At 39.7% G+C, this 17652-nt stretch overlaps 1 pseudogene; it reads right to left on the bottom strand.

Annotated features, from left to right (window-relative positions):
- Positions 1-1940: 1940 nt before the first annotated feature.
- Positions 1941-9374, bottom strand: LOC115732848 (annotated as a pseudogene).
- Between the last annotated feature and the right edge of the window lie 8278 nt (positions 9375-17652).

The raw sequence follows: 17652 nt of genomic DNA, 5'->3' as shown, positions 1-17652 counted from the left end.
ATGTCCATTTAAGCAAAACCAACAATTAGAAGTCTAGTTGGGGGAAAAAAAAACATGACAACATGCACAATTACAGAAGGCCCAAAAAGTCAGAGAAATTAACTTTTGGAAAATGAGAGTGTGACAGCAGGGTTACTCACTTTTAGACATTCATTGAGGAAAATCGTGAATCTCATTTGGTGAGTTTGCCAAACAAATGCCCTGCATGTGGCATTAACACATGGACCTTGTCTTATAGCATTCTTTTATGTCTATTTGAATAATTTCTTACAAAGACATACGACATATAATTTGAGGTATGTTTTGTCGCATTTTGAAATGGAGATTATAATTTCCATACAAGTAGGTATCATGTCAGTTGTCAACTTTGAATAGTGGCCCAAAAAAAAAAAATGTCAACTTTGTATAGTCTATCGCAAGATTCCCGTCCATCCATGGATAATAATTGAAAGGTGGCCAACCTAACCCTTTTATGGGCTAAGCGTATCGACAAATGGGACTATTCATTTCGCGGATCATATTCAGGACATTGTGGAGATCAATTATCGCCAAATAAACAAATAAATAAAAGGGAGATTAGAAAATCAAACAAAAGTACTTAAAGATGATGGACTCATAAGAGGAAATAAACTGGGGCCGTTGGCTTTGATACCACATTATAAAGTCCAATTCAAAATCTAAGCTGGTAGGTGGAAGGCGATCACATGTATATATAGAGTATATAAAGTCCATAGTTAAATGATATGAGATATTTCAATAAGAGAGACAAACACTAGAAAAAAGATTTCCATCGACCAAACTTTGCTTTTGTCTCTCTATTTTCATCCCCCTCACTAAGAAAATATCGTTCTTAAACTCGTGAAAATGGGGAAAAGGACAGGCAGAGCTCATTGATGTTCTCTTTCAAAATCACTTGCAAGTTTCTCTTTACCATTGAAATATTTGGGACTTGAAAATGCCAACCCATTCCGGCCTATCGGCCTTTGTAACACCAATTACAAAGTCGTCATTTAAATGCCAACCGATGTGCCCTACATGGGCTCAATTGGCCTCACTCAATCTGCTATAATACTTTTGACAATCATAGATATTTTGTGTGATTCCAATCTCATTATTTCACGAGTAGTGACGTCATCAATATTGATTATTTTTATGGATTGGAATCCTCTACAATTAAGTTGGTAAGTCGCATCCTAACTTTTCAGCTAACTTCGATGAGATTGTTTTCGTAAGTTTTCTTATTAATCTTTTTTTCTTCCTTTTTCTCTTTTCCTTTTTTTCCCTTTTCTTCATTCTTCTTCCTCAAGCAAGGAGTGAGCAGAGATGCCTAGAATTTTGACAATAAATGCATTGTACTAAGTAGGCTTCCATGGAATTTATTCACATAGTGCTTGTCCTTATATTAAGTTTTTCATGTACAGAATGATTCTCTGGTTCACTTAGTGATTTGGCATTAATATCATCTGATATTGATTTTCTTCGTTAGGTCATCACTCACGACCTCTATGAGCAGCACTGGGCATTCACCAGGATCCTCATGTCACATTTCTCTTCAAAAGAAAGCAGAAACCTTTCACGTGGGAATTCCATCCTTCATACATCACTAAATGAAATATGAAGCAGCAAAAGATAAATGAGTTGGTCCTTACCAAAAAAAGAAGATAAATGAGTTGGTTTGATTAGGTGAAAATTTTACCCATAATGAAGGAATCAACACTACTTTTTATCGAGCAAACAAACTCTAGTTTCCAGTTGATGCTATCATTAAGTCTTTTCCTTTTGCACAATGTATTAAATTGGCGCTAATGAGACTCACTTGGCATTACAAAGTCCCTTTCAACATGAATGATTTTACCAACTCACAAAAAGAAGCCAAAAAAAATAAAAATGGGTCCTTGTGAGGTGTGACCATGTACAGATTCATCCAATCACAGCAAGGCTCACCCCAAATTATTAAACCCAAAGTACAGATACAAAAGAAGAACAAAAATCACCACAAAGTCATAAAGACTGAACCCGCGCATTCCAGCTAATTGCTCGATTTTCCTGGGAAAATCCAATTTTCTCCGCAAATGCCAGAGAAACAGGAAAAAGGCAAAACAGAAAAAGAAAGCCAGAAAGTGTCCGATTACTCCTTTCAAAGAATGTTCAACCCCTCCCTCGACGACCAAACAAACCAATCCTCTTTGAGATGCTAGTTCCATCATTCCCTGCACTTGCTCATCACTCTTGATCTCTATGAGCAACTCCCGATCTTCATCAGGAGGCTTGTACGACATTCTCTCCACAAGAAAGCCGAAACCTTTAACTTCAGCAATCAATCCTTCATATGTCACTAAATCACGGGCCACATTTTTTTTCTTCCTCGGTGTCACAGGCACATCACCTAACTGCATTATCTTCAGGGTGAAATCGATCGTGAAGGGATGTTCCATCTGTGGTGTAACAAGTTCAACCTGAGAGCCAAACAACATGTGAATCGGAAATACTACACCTTTTTAGCATATTTATCATAGACATCATTCATTAGTTAGAGAGAGATTTGAGATTTAATATTGAGGTTAATACCACGAAAAAGATTAAACTGGTATACTATGACAAATTTTCTCTCAAGCGAATGTTTTGACCATTAGAAACTGATATACTTGTGACAAATTTATCCCACACTAATTTTTTGACTGCTAAAAATCGCAAATTGGTATACCTATAATAAGTTTACTTTCTATTAGTTTTTGTTAAATTGATTTATCACTACAAAAACTCCAAACATGCATACCTGTGATAAACAAAGGATGAAAACCTCAAACTAGTACATCCGTTAACTGCCACGTGTCATCCATCTCAGCAATTTGACGGTAAAATTTAACGAAAATTAATGGATGGTAAATTTTTAACAGTTACTAATGCAATTCTTGAATGATAGTGCATATCTTCAGTACTTACAGAAGAAAGCTCTCTTTGATCTTCAATTTCAGTTGCAACTTTGCTGGATCTCTCATTGTGTTCAACTCCTACGCATGTTTGGCGACTCGAACCGGTGACATCACTTGGGTTGGCAGATTCCTGGATCTCATCCTGATTTTCAATTTCAGGTGTAACTCTGTAAGATATCTCATAGTGTTCAACTCCTTCGCATGTTTGGCGACTCGACCCGGCGACATCACTTGGGTTGGCAGATTCCTGGATCTCATCCTGATCTTCAATTTCAGTTGTAACTTTATAGGATCTCTCTCCTTCGCATGTTCGGTGACTCGACCCGGCGACATCACTTGGGTTGGCAGGTTCCCGAATCTCATCCTTGTCCGTCTTCCTATTTTCCATACTCGCCGTTTTCCCCTCATCGACACTGTCGTTGCGACCAATCCTTCCGTCTTTCCTTCGCCTCCTAATTCCCGTGGCCTCAAAAAATTCAGTGGTGCCATCAGATTTGCTTTCACCCACATACGCAGAGTCCGACACTTCATCAGGACCTGAAATGTCGAACTCAGGCCTATCCTGAATCTGGGAATGGAGTAAAGATTCGAATCAGAGCAGACATACTTTAAATATATAAGACAACCTTTTGCAATTTGCAGAGCATGTCCTAGACACTTTAGCAATTTGCAGCGGTACTAAAAATGCATTGTCAAAATACAAAGCTAGTCAAGCCCACTATGTATGTATTGCACCGCCAAAGTAGCTCTACAAGAGGACAGATTAGCTCTGCATTAAATTGCATAAACATTCTAACAAAATTAATAAAGAAAGAGGCAAAACAAACATTCTAATTATTTTTACTCATGAGGCCAACAACAAACTCATAGGAGGTGGATCATCATAATATTGAACCCATATGCCACGTCTAACTGTCTCTCATTCATACATTTGTTTCCTATGTGACGACACGCGGTAGAATTGAATGTTGTACAGCTATGATCAAAATAATTTCTCCACAGCTCATTAATGCAATGATAGAATCAAATAATCGGTAAGTACCATTATTATATAAACCATTAAGTTTGTGCATTAATTATGCCTATTGCAAAATAATAAAAGAAATTGTAGACAAAAAACATCACATGATGCTTTTGAAATCTATAATTGGTGTTCTTTGATCTAATTTCCTGTCTGTGAAAGCAATTTTGATGGTTAATATTTAAAAAATGATTAAATGAGTTCAATGGCAATATTAAAGAACCAAAATTATCCAACACTAAAAAAGGCAGGTAAAGATAAGTGACCAAGATATCCAACACCAAAAAAGGCAACCTAGGTATTTAAAGCAGGACACAAAATGAAAACCTCAAGAGAGGAAGGCGAGATTGGTTTAGGAAGAGCAAATATCCAACACCAGAAAACGAAGGAGGACATTTGGCCTAAAAAGGAATAAAACAAAAGTCCCACACATTGATGAGGAAGATGTCACACCTTGTTTGATGTATTCATAAGAGTTTGCTCTCCGTAGTGCTTCAAGGACGTTCCAAATGAAGGTGTAGTAAAATTTTCGATGAATTCTCCACACCACTTTATAAAAACGACGCATTCATCAGGTATTTTTGTGCAAGATGCATTAATCAAGCTTCTCAATGACGGGCACCCCCAGACTTTCAAGGATTTCAGGGACTCTAGCTCGCTTAGTCCCTCAACATTAGTAAGTGCAGTGCACTTCCCGATTCTCAAAGTCTCCAGGTTCTTCAAGTGTGATAACCCATGTATTCTTCTCAGAGATTTGCACTTATAAACGTTCAAGTACTCCAATGATGTGGAAAGACCCACAACTTGTATCTCAACTAGCTCTCGGCACCTTGACACATCCACTTGCCATAGCTTCCTTAGCTCCAAAGGAATAGATAATCTCTCAAGTCGTTTACAACGTTCAACATGTAATTTTTCCAGCCGTGGAAGTCTCTCGAGTGGAATGTCTTTCACTTCACAGTATCCGATGTCTAAAGTCGACAAATTTCTCAAGCTCCAGTCGGAGAACGGAAGCTGCACTGGGTCTAGGTGTCTCAAAACAAGCTTTTCCAAATGAGAAAGAGAAGCCAACTCTGGAGGTGCGGGGACGTTTAGCAGATTTAACTCTAACTTTTTTAGTCTAGATAATCTCTCAATCCACCTTAAGTTGCATCCCGTGATTAGGTTTGATTGCTTTTCAAATCCAGAGTCATTACTTAGTAGCAGTTCAACCAAATCACTAAGGTTTGATAGATTAGGGACTGAGATCAATGATTTAGAATGAAGATAAAGACATGTCAAACTTGTGGGAAGCTCCGGTAGCTCTTGAATCTGATGACAGCCCGATAAATTCAGTGTTTGGAGGTGATGAAGCATGTTGATTGTCCTTGGAATTCCACGGATATTGGTGGATTTTAAATTTAGGATTTTTAAAGAGGACAATTTTCCAATTCCAATGGAACCGGGAAGTTCCCTTATTGCTGTGTCTGTCAAAAGAAAAATTCTCTAGTTTAATACTACAAATATTTGGATTTTGACTATCCAATGGATTTTGGAAGTTTGACAATGCGCGTACCTGATAAGTCTAGCTCTATTAATGAGGTCAAATTCCCCATTGAGCTTGGAAGTTCTCTTAACCGGACACATCTCGACAATGAGAAGTGCTTAAGCCTGTCCAGTACCCCAATTTCTTCAGGCAAATTTGTAACTTCCCAACAGTCTTCGATCTTTAACTCAATCAATGACGGTAGATATCCAATGAAGCTTTCAATTCTCTTTAGCTTGGAGCATCGTTCAAGAGTCAATCTCTCTAAACCTGAGCATTTGGAAATGTCTGGGATTGCTGTTATGCCATGACACCGAGTGATAGAAAGAATTTTCAAAGCCTGTGCATTCTGAAAATTTGATGGCATGTGTAAGAACCATGCATAGTATACAAGTGAACTATCAGACTAGAATTAAAGTATGTAATTACCTTCATCAAGTCCCATGCCTTTGAATCATCTTTGAAGTCAACAACGTTGAGTTTACAAACAACAAGACGATCCAAATACAACTTGTCCGCCCGAAAATCCCGAGGAGAATGCCAAGAAAACCATCTCAAATTTGAACAACACTTTGCAAAGTCTCCGGCATAAGTACCCCCGTTTAAGTTGAGGAATCTTAGGTTCGGTAACCTTTCAAAGTCTTCATTTGTAATCTCTATGGAGCCATCCAGTCCATCTATCTCCAATGCTTGAACCTCGTGCTTCCTCTACAAGTCAAATTTTGCAATGACAAAAGTTTGTCAACTTCCAACTACCATATTTTACAAATCGAATGTGCAGGACAAAATTGATAAAGGTCCAAAACATAAAAGGAATTGTTTCTTACCTCTTCAGTTCCTATGATTTGAAGGACCTCTTTTGCTATCCACAACCTACTCCGCTTTCCAAGGTCATCTTGACTTTCTTCATGGACAATTTTTCTTCCCATGTCTTTTAACACATCATGCATCCAGAACTTATCATTGTCCAATATCTTAATCAAGCACCTACTAGTAAGGACATCCATTCCTCTTTCGGGATAAAATGAACAAGTGGCCCACATGTAAATTGGATCGGTCTTCTTCTCATTGAAAAAGAAGCATGCTATATCAAGAAAAATTTGCTTATGATATTTGTCCAAGTCATCATAGCTAATCCTCAACTTCTTTAGAATCTCTTCTTCAGGTTCTTTCTTTAACCTAGCCAACGTCTCTGTCCAAAATGCTTCGTTTTTCCCCTTAAGTAATGAACCTACCACTTCAATAGCTAACGGAAGGCCTCCCATGCGTGAGACAATTTCACTTGAAAGCTCACGATAAACATCCCATGGAAAGTCTGTACCAAAGGCATGTCGGCAAAAAAGCTGAAGTGCAAGACTATCATCCATCTTCAACATCTCATACAGTTGAATTTCACCTTCAAATCCCTCAACTTGCAGAATAGATGTGTCCCTCGTTGTAATTATTATCCTAGATCCTGGATGTAATCTAGAATTTCCAAGTAGTTTCAAAATGTGTTCTTTCTTGTCAACATCATCTAGAACCACAAGGACCTTTTTAGTGGGGAATGTTTCTCGAATCCTCTGCATTCCTCCTTCACTGTCCTTTACTTCCTCCGCCGATTTAGTATCAACAATATCGGACAATAATTTCTTTTGCAGCTGAACTATGCCCTCCTTGCTTGACCTTTCTCTAATCCCGTCGAGGAAGCTACAACGCTTTCCGAAGTGGGAACATAGTTGATTGAAGATGACCTTGGCAATAGTTGTTTTACCAATGCCACCCATTCCATAAATTCCAATGAGCCGTACACCACCATGATTGACATGTAATAACTCTCTCAAGTTTTTTACCTGATCATGTCCAACTAAATGTTCAGTAACTGCTTTTTGTTTAATCTCCAACTCCTCCAAAACCCTTTTAACAACCAATGCGACAATCCTTGGTTGGCTGGCATGTACACAAACGCTTTCATTAGTTGACAGAATTAATTTCATACTAACACATCACACGTGGGATTGTCAAAATTTTAACTGGAAAAGATGGAAATACATCACGGATATATCTAAATACATTGAATGATCAATATAGGCCAATTCAGCAGAATTCACTTGATTCAGAGCAAAAAACCAGAGTTATTACTCGCCACATCAAAAAGATTCCCATTAATTAAAGATGTGAATTCATTGAAAAATCAAAACTAAGTAGATAATATAGAAATTCTAAAGAATATAGTGTCAACTTACATGATGGCTAGAGTTACCAAGTGGCCATTCACTATATCGTGCATAAGCAAAATTTCAACATTTCTAGCTAAGACTAAAAATTCAGCACTCGTTGTAGGAGAATATATAATCCAAATAACTATCTTCGTGCTCCAGCAGTATAGTTGTTCTAACATTTATATTGCCTACCTTATGCATGCAAGTCTTCTATGGATTCTGATAATGTCAAGTATGATGGCATTTGCATTGGAGAAGCCAATGAACGCGCCCACGTACTATAACAAAGCATATTATGTGTTAATCCACCATATGTTAGATTCAGATTTACCAATTGACAGCCCAATTATGTGTTGTTATTGATGAATGATGATAAGCATATTAAGTTGTTAACGCAAATGCAAGATAGGGCCTCGTCACCGCCAGGTTGGGCCCCAACTTGCCGTCTGACCCAGTGAACATTTCTATACTTTATTATTTTTGGATCAGATTAGATGCGTGATTTACTATATCAAGGCTTTTTAGTTTACCTAAGACAACCCTTAAGAAAGGTGAAAAGGAAAATAATAAGGATAAATTGCACATACCATTTTCCACGCGTATCAAATTGCATCCGTCGCCCTAACTTGTTAATTGATATTTGCTTGAGGCCCCCAGATGACGGCCCTCCCATTCTTACATGTTCTCAAATTACTCTCGCTTCTATTAATTATTTGGACATGAATTTTCTGCATCGATTTTAATTTCCTTGGGTAATTGGTATTTCTTGAGGAAGCACTCCAAAATGAGTAGAATTACGTTCGCGCTAGATGCGATCTCTGATTTTTTTCCCCGTAAATGGTAAATGGAGACTGATGATCTTATCAAGAGGGTAAAAAGGTTCACTGGGTCCAAGGAGAATGCAGATCAATACGGGTGCAAAAGCTGAAGTTGAATTTGGTAATCGCCTCAAATAATAATTGCAAATGGGTACTCTAGAATTTCTTAGCCGTACGACCAGTGAAGAGGAAAAAAGAATATGTTGGTCTATGTCATTGAAGTTACTCATATCGCAGGGGTAAATTTTGGGGAAGATGTTAAAAGCAGAGTATGTAAAATTATATGGGAGCAGCAATTGGAAGAGCCTCATTCCACTAAAATAGAAAAAAAAAAAAAAGGATGAAATAGGTAGGGATCTTAAAAGAGTTTTACCTTTGGTCCTTTTCCACGTTCCATCCCTTGATTTTCCCGACCTTTGCAAGAGCCTCGCGCCACGCCTCAACTTCCTTGGGGAACTTCTCCTTGTGCTCCAGTAAAGCATTGCTATACAGTGAAGTCCTAAGTTTAACATCCTTAGGCTCCACGTGAAAAAAAATGGGAAGGATTATTTTTTTACCCTCCGACTTAGACTTGTGGTCTACAATGTGCGCAAGCTCACGGAGGCACCATTTACTGGAAGCATAAGTTTGAGAGAAGACGGGTACGTAGATTGTGGAGTTGTTGATAGCTTTCAGAAGGTTGTCACCAATCACTTCGCCGACCCGGAGTTCATCATCATCCCGGAAAACGCGAACTCCGGCATCTACCAAGTCATCATAGAGGAAATCTGTGAATCCATGCCGAGTGTCGGGCCCTCTGAAACTCAAGAACACTTGATAATCACCTCCTGATACTTGTGGAGCATCACTACCCATTTTGGCATCTGAGTTTGCCATAGCTAGGAAGCCTATTACTTCCAAATATCTCTCTCACACCTAAAGGAAAGAAAAGGTTGGTGTGGCTTGGCCTGGCTAAGAAATGAGGTTAGGGTTTGGATATAAATGAGGCAAGTGAGTTCCAATACTTATCGTCCTTGGCCGGCTCACTTTAAAATTAAAAGTGATTGTATATTTCCCACCTACCAATCTGCATTAGCAAGTAGACACCGGTAAAGGGGAGGGAGGACACATGGAGAGAGAGAGAGAGAGAGAGAGAGAGAGAGAGAGAGAGAGATTTATTAATGGTAAATGAGAAAAAGGAGGGTCCTATGCTTTAGTAGTCCTTAATTTAGGGATGGTTCTTGATTCGGCCATTGCCATTGTGAGGCCCAGAATGAAACGTGAAGTTGCTAAAAGTACATGAATTAGTTTAGTTGGATGAAAATTTTTACCAACAATGAAGGAACCAATACTTCTTTTTCGAACGTTAATGATTTTCTCCAACTAACAAAAAAAAAAAAAAAAGGGAAAATCGCCCGAGTGACCATGTCCAGGTTCATCCAATCATGAGAAATAAAATCGTCCCAAATTTTTTATAACCCAAGGGGAAAAATCCAAAAAAGGGCTCGAAGTCTTCAGATTTTCTCAAATAAGGGCCCCAAGTGAACACTGTTTCAAAAAAGGGCCCGAAGTCCTCATATTTTTTCAAATAAGGGCCCCAAGTGAACACTGTTTCAAATAAGGGCTTGAAATGACTATAAAATTTCAAAAAAAAGACTTGATTTAAGGGCATTTTAGTCTTTTTACTTATTTAATTTTTTTATTTTTTATTATTCTATTTGTTATCCGTTTTCTCACCAGGAAAAAAAAAAAAGGGTCAACTCGACCTTCACGGGCGGGAGGGGCAGCCTTCCCACCTGTGGCCACCGCCCCACCGCCGGAGGGCGGTAGGCGGTGGCAAGAAAGCTTGGCGGGGTCGCCGCGCCTCGGCAGCGCCGGCGACCCGGCCGACCGAGGCGAGGGCCTCGGCCCTCGCCAAAACCGGGAGAGGGTCGGGCCCTCTCTCGGATCTGGGTGAGGGCCGGCGGTCCCGCCCAAATCGGGGACCGCCGGCCGTCGCCCGGGGCCCGGGCCGGGGTCGCTCGGTTAAGGTGACCCCCCACCAACGACGGGGCGACGGCCGGCGGTCCCCGATCTGGACGGGGACCGCCGGCCCTCACCCGGATCCGGGAGAGGGCCCGACCCTCGCGCCGACTCGCCGGGTCGCCGGCGACCCCACCGGCCTTCGCCTCGCCCGCCGACCCCCCACCGGCGATGGGCCGGCGGCTACATGCGGGGGGGGCGGCCCTCTCGCCCGTGGAGGTAGGGGCACCCTCCCGCCTATGGAGGTTTTTTTTTTTTTTTTTTTTTTTTTGTTTTACATAAATCAGGAAAAAGAGAAAAAATGAATAAAAAAATTAAAATGTGAAATGACGAAAACGCCCTTCAGGCCAGACCCTTTTTTGAAACATTATGATCACTTCGGGCCCTTAATTGAAACATATTATGTCACTTTGAGCCCTTATTTGAAGCATAGTTCACTTGGGGCCCTTATTTGAGAAAATCCGAAGACTTCATGCCCTTTTTTGGATTTTTCCCTAACCCAAGCAAGAGATATAAAGCAAAAATAAAAAGAATCACACCAAAATCCACGTAAATCATTAACCCCCTAATGACTACTTTCAAGTATTACTGATTGTTGTAGGAAAGACATTTCGAAGTAAAATGTTTTGTACACATTAAACATGGTGTAAACAGTTGTTCATATGCAAAGAACCAAACGGAACAAGCCTCCCTCACTATGACATTTTGCAATCATTTATGGTTCGATCATCTCTCTCTTCTGCCTTCTCGTATCTCTATAATGACCAAGGAAATTGAAAGAATGTGCCGCAAATAATGATTATTGATTAGTCTTCAATTCTCCTAGAACAGAGGAAGTGGAACCAAGGAAAACCAAACAGAAAACACAAAGGCCAATATAAGGCAATTATTTTTTCTTTTTTTTTTGACGTGTAATATAAGGCAATGCCCAGCAAGACAAGTTGGACTTGGTTTGTCTCTTTTCTACAATTGCTAGGATATGAACAGAATAAAAAACATAATCGTTGCAGTAAAATGGATTTGCAGAACATGGTGGAGAAGAGGAACCAGATCCGGAAAAGATGGACTTCGGATGAAGTTTCACCTACGATGAAGAGGAAACATAGGTGGATTTTACCTGTTAATTAATTAGTCTTCCTCTAATGAGACAACATGCCAGCAAGTTTCAGCAAAATTTCGCACTCTCGAGGGGCTTTATCTTTTTAAATTTACGGTGTGAACTTCTGACTTTCACTTTGAGAGTTGGTAACCTTCATTGACCTTTTCTCCATCGTTTTGCCGGATGAGTTCTTTTCATGTGGGGGAAGCAAATGTAAACATGAGCCATGTCCAGAAGACTGAAAAAACAGAACAAGAACAGTCAAAGCACCTGCAAAGGAAATATTAGAGAGGAGCAAGAAAATGTGACCGGACAGAGAGAAAAGAAGACAACCCTCTATTAACATTCCGTTTGTTTCACGAAAAATGAGTGATTTGAAGAACATTTTCCTAAACATAATCACATGTGTCAATTGAAATAATTCATCAATAGAAAAAATATTTTTGTAAGAGATATAAGCCATCTTTTTTGGAAAATATTTTTTAAATCACTAATTTTTCGTGAAACAAATAAAGCCTATCCAACAGAATTTCCCTATCTTTACTTCATATTTTTTAGCATTCTTTTAAAACTCGGTCATCCAGTTCGTGTCATCATTATTATTATTTTGTTGGTAAAGTGTGTCATCATTATTATTTACTAAGTGATCGATCGTTTTTATAATTGAGACTAGACATTTGTTATTATGAAATGTGAAATAATAGAAGATGCATTGAGGAAGTCGGTGAAATTATGACGAGTGTCATATCCTCTAAAATTCAAGAACACTTGGTACTCCGCTCCTAATGCTCCTGCAGCATCGCTACTCGTACTGGCCTTCCAGTTTGCCATAGCTAGGAAGCTTGTTACTCCCAGGTATCTCTCCTTCCGCTAAAGAGAGAGACAAGATTGGTGAGGGGTGGCCTGGCTAAGAAATGAGCTGAGGTTAGAGATATGAACATGGCCAATGGAGTGCCAATATCTTAAATACTTGGACGGCTCACTTTAAAATCAAGTTTAATTGTCTACTTCCCACCTAACACTCTGCATTAAAAAATAAACACCGATGAAGCTGACCGGACTTCTTAACAAGTTTGGAAATTTTTAAAGACTCCTTGGGAGACTATAAAGGCCAATCAAACTTTAGTTTTCTTTTGGAATAAAGAAGTCTCTCACTTCTTTAAGATTTTTTGTTTTTGCATTCTTCTTATTCGAGTTGGTCATTCCCTTAAAATTATATATGGAGATGTGATGTCCGCACTAGATGCTGATGTTGCACCTTATGGGGAGAATTATGATAAAAAAATTTGTTATAAAAAGTTAAAGAACTTGCTTAAAAAAAAAAACACAAAGGCAAGAGCACATGGATTGCGTAGCAGCCTTAATTTTTGGTCTTGTCATCTTATTTTAAGCTCACATAGCGAAGGCTAAATTGGACTATACCATTTGATTAAGACCCATGATCAATTCAAATGAAGTGGCCCAAATTTGTCAACAAATTCGAAATTTTTATGTTCCTTGAAAGAACATAAAGACAAATCTGCTGCCATTAAGATAATTTTCAATGTTTTCTTGCTTGGCTTGATTAAATACGTGGAACTCCACAGATCCAAGGTTACATTTCTTAGAACTGGACCGACGTCCCACCTTCCTAGAATTATATATAGTGCTTTATAGATGACTCTATAGTAAAATAACCTCGTCAGCAGCCATTGTTGACTATACTATTTGGCATATTTTCGTAAAGGACATCAAGGTGATAGAAAGGAGGTAATAAGAAAGTAATTATTGTTTATCTTAGTTAACTAGAATACATAAAGTCACACAAAATCGACATACTTTTCGTGGTAGATTTCCTGTCCGGCTCCCAGCGGAGCGCTCCATGATTCTGAGTGGCGAATTTTCTTTGGTTGGAGAAATCGAAGAGGGGCGAGAAATCATTATTAACTTTTAATTCAACTTTTTTCCAAATCTTTTAGAAAAATAAATTACTGTTTTTTCCCATCTCCTCCAACATTAGCGCATTCTCAAGAAGAAACTAGATGAACTCAAATGACATATCTTCACATGCTTGAGCTATTGCTTGAGGCACTAGTTTTCACTGCCGGAGTCATGTGCTTTTGCATCCACAGCCTGCTTCAGCGAGCTGACATTTGAATGCAAGTTGTTATTTCCATCTCCAGCACTTCCGATAGACGGAATGCAACGGATAAATCAATTCACACGTAAATACGCAGTGAGATACGGGGCAAGCATAAAACAGTAAGGGTCTTAAGACAATGAGAGGTCTCGCTTTGCTGAGGAGCAGTTGAAAAGTGCGTTCCGGGCTTGTAGGTTAAATATGGACGGGTATGATTTGTTAGCAGAGTAATGTACATAAATTCAACGAAGGCATGATGGAGGAGTGTGAAGAAGCAGAGTAATGTAACTCGAACTACGATGTAATAGATCAAGCGGGAAATGCGGCACTTACTATCGTGGAATCGCAGTCATATAAGTACGTATTCCGATTGATGCTCGACCTTCATATTACCATGAAATGTTTTGTTGAAAACAACCTGCGACACGAGGGGGTGAAGTGGATTCATACAAAGTTGATTGACGCCCAATCCATAAAACAGGGGGTCGTTTACCAAATTGCCCCCTTTTTTCTTGTTTTGGGTCGAGTTTACCAAATTACCTAGAGTACAGATATATGGTCGATTTTCTCGTGGAAGGTGTTCCATTGAGCTCCCACATCATTCGTGAGGAATAATGAGCTGAAAGGTTTGGATACTCGTATTAGTCAAAAAGAAAAAGAACTCTCAGGCGTCCAATAAGTGACAGTGATCTTGTTAATTAGAAAGATGAGAACACAATTAACAGTTTTAGAGCCGACATTCACAATAGATGCGCACTTGAGGACCGCACAACTCAACACTTCATGGATACTATGCAGTAGCCACGGAATGTAATGATATTGATGTTGACATACTAATCATTCGCGGGCGACGCTCAAGAATGTCGACCTGCATCAGACTTCCTTTCATGACAAAGAAATGGTAGCTAAAGCTGAAAGGTGAAATATCGAAGACAGGCAGACAGCCTCTAAAGCGAATAACCTAGAGAGAAACAGCAGCCACATGAGGTTAGACTACTAATCAACAGTTTACAACTGGTATCGAGAGATTGTTTAGGTAAATCTATACTGCAAAAATTTAACCAAACTATTTGCAAGAGCTGGGAATTTGAAAAGAAAGGCTGTGAAGAAAAACGTACTTAATAAAAAATGGCACATCCACTATCAGAATACCTATAAAGCTGCCTATTCAGAGTGGTGGACGTTGTGAATTCATAGAACTGAGGCAAAAGGGCGAATACATCATAAAGGCCAACTACTTTTCTAAAGTCTACCAGATGTGAGACATGCCTGACATAGAAACATCAAGGATTTCCAAAATAAAGGGGCGAACACAATTCCAATACCAGTATCTAATCCAGGTTTCTTACTGCATGTGCTGAGGCCCTTAGGAAACTTAACAACTTCTGTGAAAACTCTAGCTGCGCATCTGATGTACAATAATCCTTTGATGGATGGCCAATGTCACTAGAAACCATGTACTTGTTACGTGTTCGTTGCAGAGTCTTCTTGGTAGAAATCTCCATTTTCTCTAGGACCTGTGCATTCTTAAGTAGAAATTCAATGAGCACAATGACGTCAGGCTCCAGTACATAACCATAAATTTTAATATGCTTAAGTTGGTGCTCGAGGCAGGGAAATGTGCCGTCCACTGAACTCCAGTAACTAAAGCCATTGAACTCAAATGCAAGCTTCCACCCTGCTCCTGCATGCTAGAAATTTAGAGCAACTTTTCAATCTCCGTTAAATCGAAATTCCAATATGCCAATAAAATGTTACAGTTCAAGCATTCATACCTTGAATTCAACGTCATCTCTTCCAGGATAAACATAAATAGTGAGTGTCTCAAGAAAATGAGAGTTCCTTAACAAGCTACAAATGCCGGGGAGGTACCACTTTTTCACATACAATTGAAGTATCACATGCTTCCAGGCGAACGATGGGCATGGCTGATTTGTCAGCTCCCACATCGTTAACACCTAATTTGAAAAGAGTTACTTGGACCGACTTTCAAGGAAAATTAGTACAGGACATACATTGTGGATGCTCGAGAGCATGTATATGTATGGACTGACTGAAATCAATTAGTATGGTACCATGGAATTCAGAGTCTTGTCAAGATTAATCAGATTGTGTAGCATATTAGAAAGACGAATCACAAGAACATGGACATGCACTTATAGGGGTCACATTAAGAATGAAAACAACATTGTCCATAGAATACCACGAGGCAAACAAGGACACAAGTGAAGACAAGCACCAGCAAGCTGTAGTGAGTGGGTCATGTCTAATAGTTTACATTTGCTCAAAGTTCATATGCCAGCAGATGCAACAGAACACAGAAGCCAAGCAGAGAAACAGAACAGCCACTGTCCATTTCAAATAAGGATACATCCCTTTGCTTCAGTCGTTATTTTAGATGGGCGTTTGGGGAATATCATGAGTTCCAGAATCTTCACATTAGGACAAACTAGCTCCAGATCCCCACCATGATCAATGATTAAATGATTTATATGTGATCGTGCAAGATCAAGCTTTTCCAAATCGCCACAACCCACCAAATTTAACTCTTCAGTAGATGGGCCACTACAGAATTTGGGCTCGTGGAGGCCATCGCAATATTCTAGAGACAATTTTTTCAGCAACGGGCTACCAGATAGTGTGTTAGACATTTTGCCGTCAGTTAAATCAATTTGCTTCATAAACAATTTTCTAAGCGACCTTAGTTGGGGCGGTCCCACCAGTCCAACCTCACAGGAAGCCAGCTTCAGCTCTACTAAGCAGCTACACCTAAGAACAATGCTGGGCAACTTGCAAGGTTTAACTGGAGAAAAAGTACATTAGAAGTACCATAACTTTTGTACGGCGTTCACTTGAATGCCATAACTTTCAAAACGTTCACTTCAATGTCATAACTTTAAAAAATGGTTCACTTGAGTACCATGTTGACGTGGACACCGGAAAAGCTGACGCGGCAATCGAAAGACCGACGTGGCACGCCGAAAGACCGACGGGGCTCGCCGGAAAGATGACGTGGCATGCTGGAAAGCCGACGTGGTACGCCAGAAAAGTTGTTGTAGTACTCAAATGAACGATTTTACTTCAACGTGCCACTCAAGTGAACGATTTTTCAAAGTTATGACATTTAAGTGAATATTTTGAAACTTATGGTACTCAAATGAACGCCGTACATAAGTTATAGCACTTATAGTATACTTATCCCTTTAATTGGGAAACACCTAGTACACCGTAAGAAGTCCAACTCGAGGAACTTGGCCTTTCTCCTCGCTGCAAAACGAATCCACATACCGATTTTGTTCGACCTTCTTGTCTCTTCAGTTACACCATCCTCATAATAAGGATGATTAGGGTACACCTTAGCCGCGTAGCTTAAATTAAGACAGAACGAATCAATTGTGGAATTCTCGTGCAAAGTTAGCACATGGTCGATAAAATTCGCGAATCTCTCATCAACTTAAAAAAAAACACGGTGCTCCTCTTTGCAGTTATGGTAAGCACAACGATCGAAAGATAAGTGGAGGGTAGAGGTCCAAAGGTAACGGAACCCTGGGACCATCACTGTTCTTACAGCGTCTATCGTGGGCAGAAAGGACAGAATGTGGAGGAGCACCGAGTCTGGCATATTACTAATCGCATACGTCTGTCATCACGTTTCAGCTTGCTACTTTCCATGGAGATATCACCGCCAGCCATAGTTGGCTCTCCTGCACGACACTCTCAACGTACAGACGTAAAAATCCAAGAACAATCAATAAATTGATAAAGGCAAAGAGACAATGCTTGAAAGAGATAACATCAAAGGTCCGTTATAGAAAACTGGGGCCCATCAAGAACAACACAAAATGGGTTTCAGCCCTGTAGTTCAGTCGCCGCACGGAGGAAAAAGTAATGTGCATCACGGGGACATGATGTGTTCACCATCGGAGGAATTGGAG

The sequence above is a fragment of the Rhodamnia argentea genome, chromosome 4 (genome assembly GCF_020921035.1).
Source record: "Rhodamnia argentea isolate NSW1041297 chromosome 4, ASM2092103v1, whole genome shotgun sequence".
Taxonomy (NCBI): Eukaryota; Viridiplantae; Streptophyta; class Magnoliopsida; order Myrtales; family Myrtaceae; genus Rhodamnia; species Rhodamnia argentea.
The sequence above is the reverse complement of the archived record's forward strand: the minus strand, read 5'-3'. Positions and strand labels throughout refer to the sequence as shown.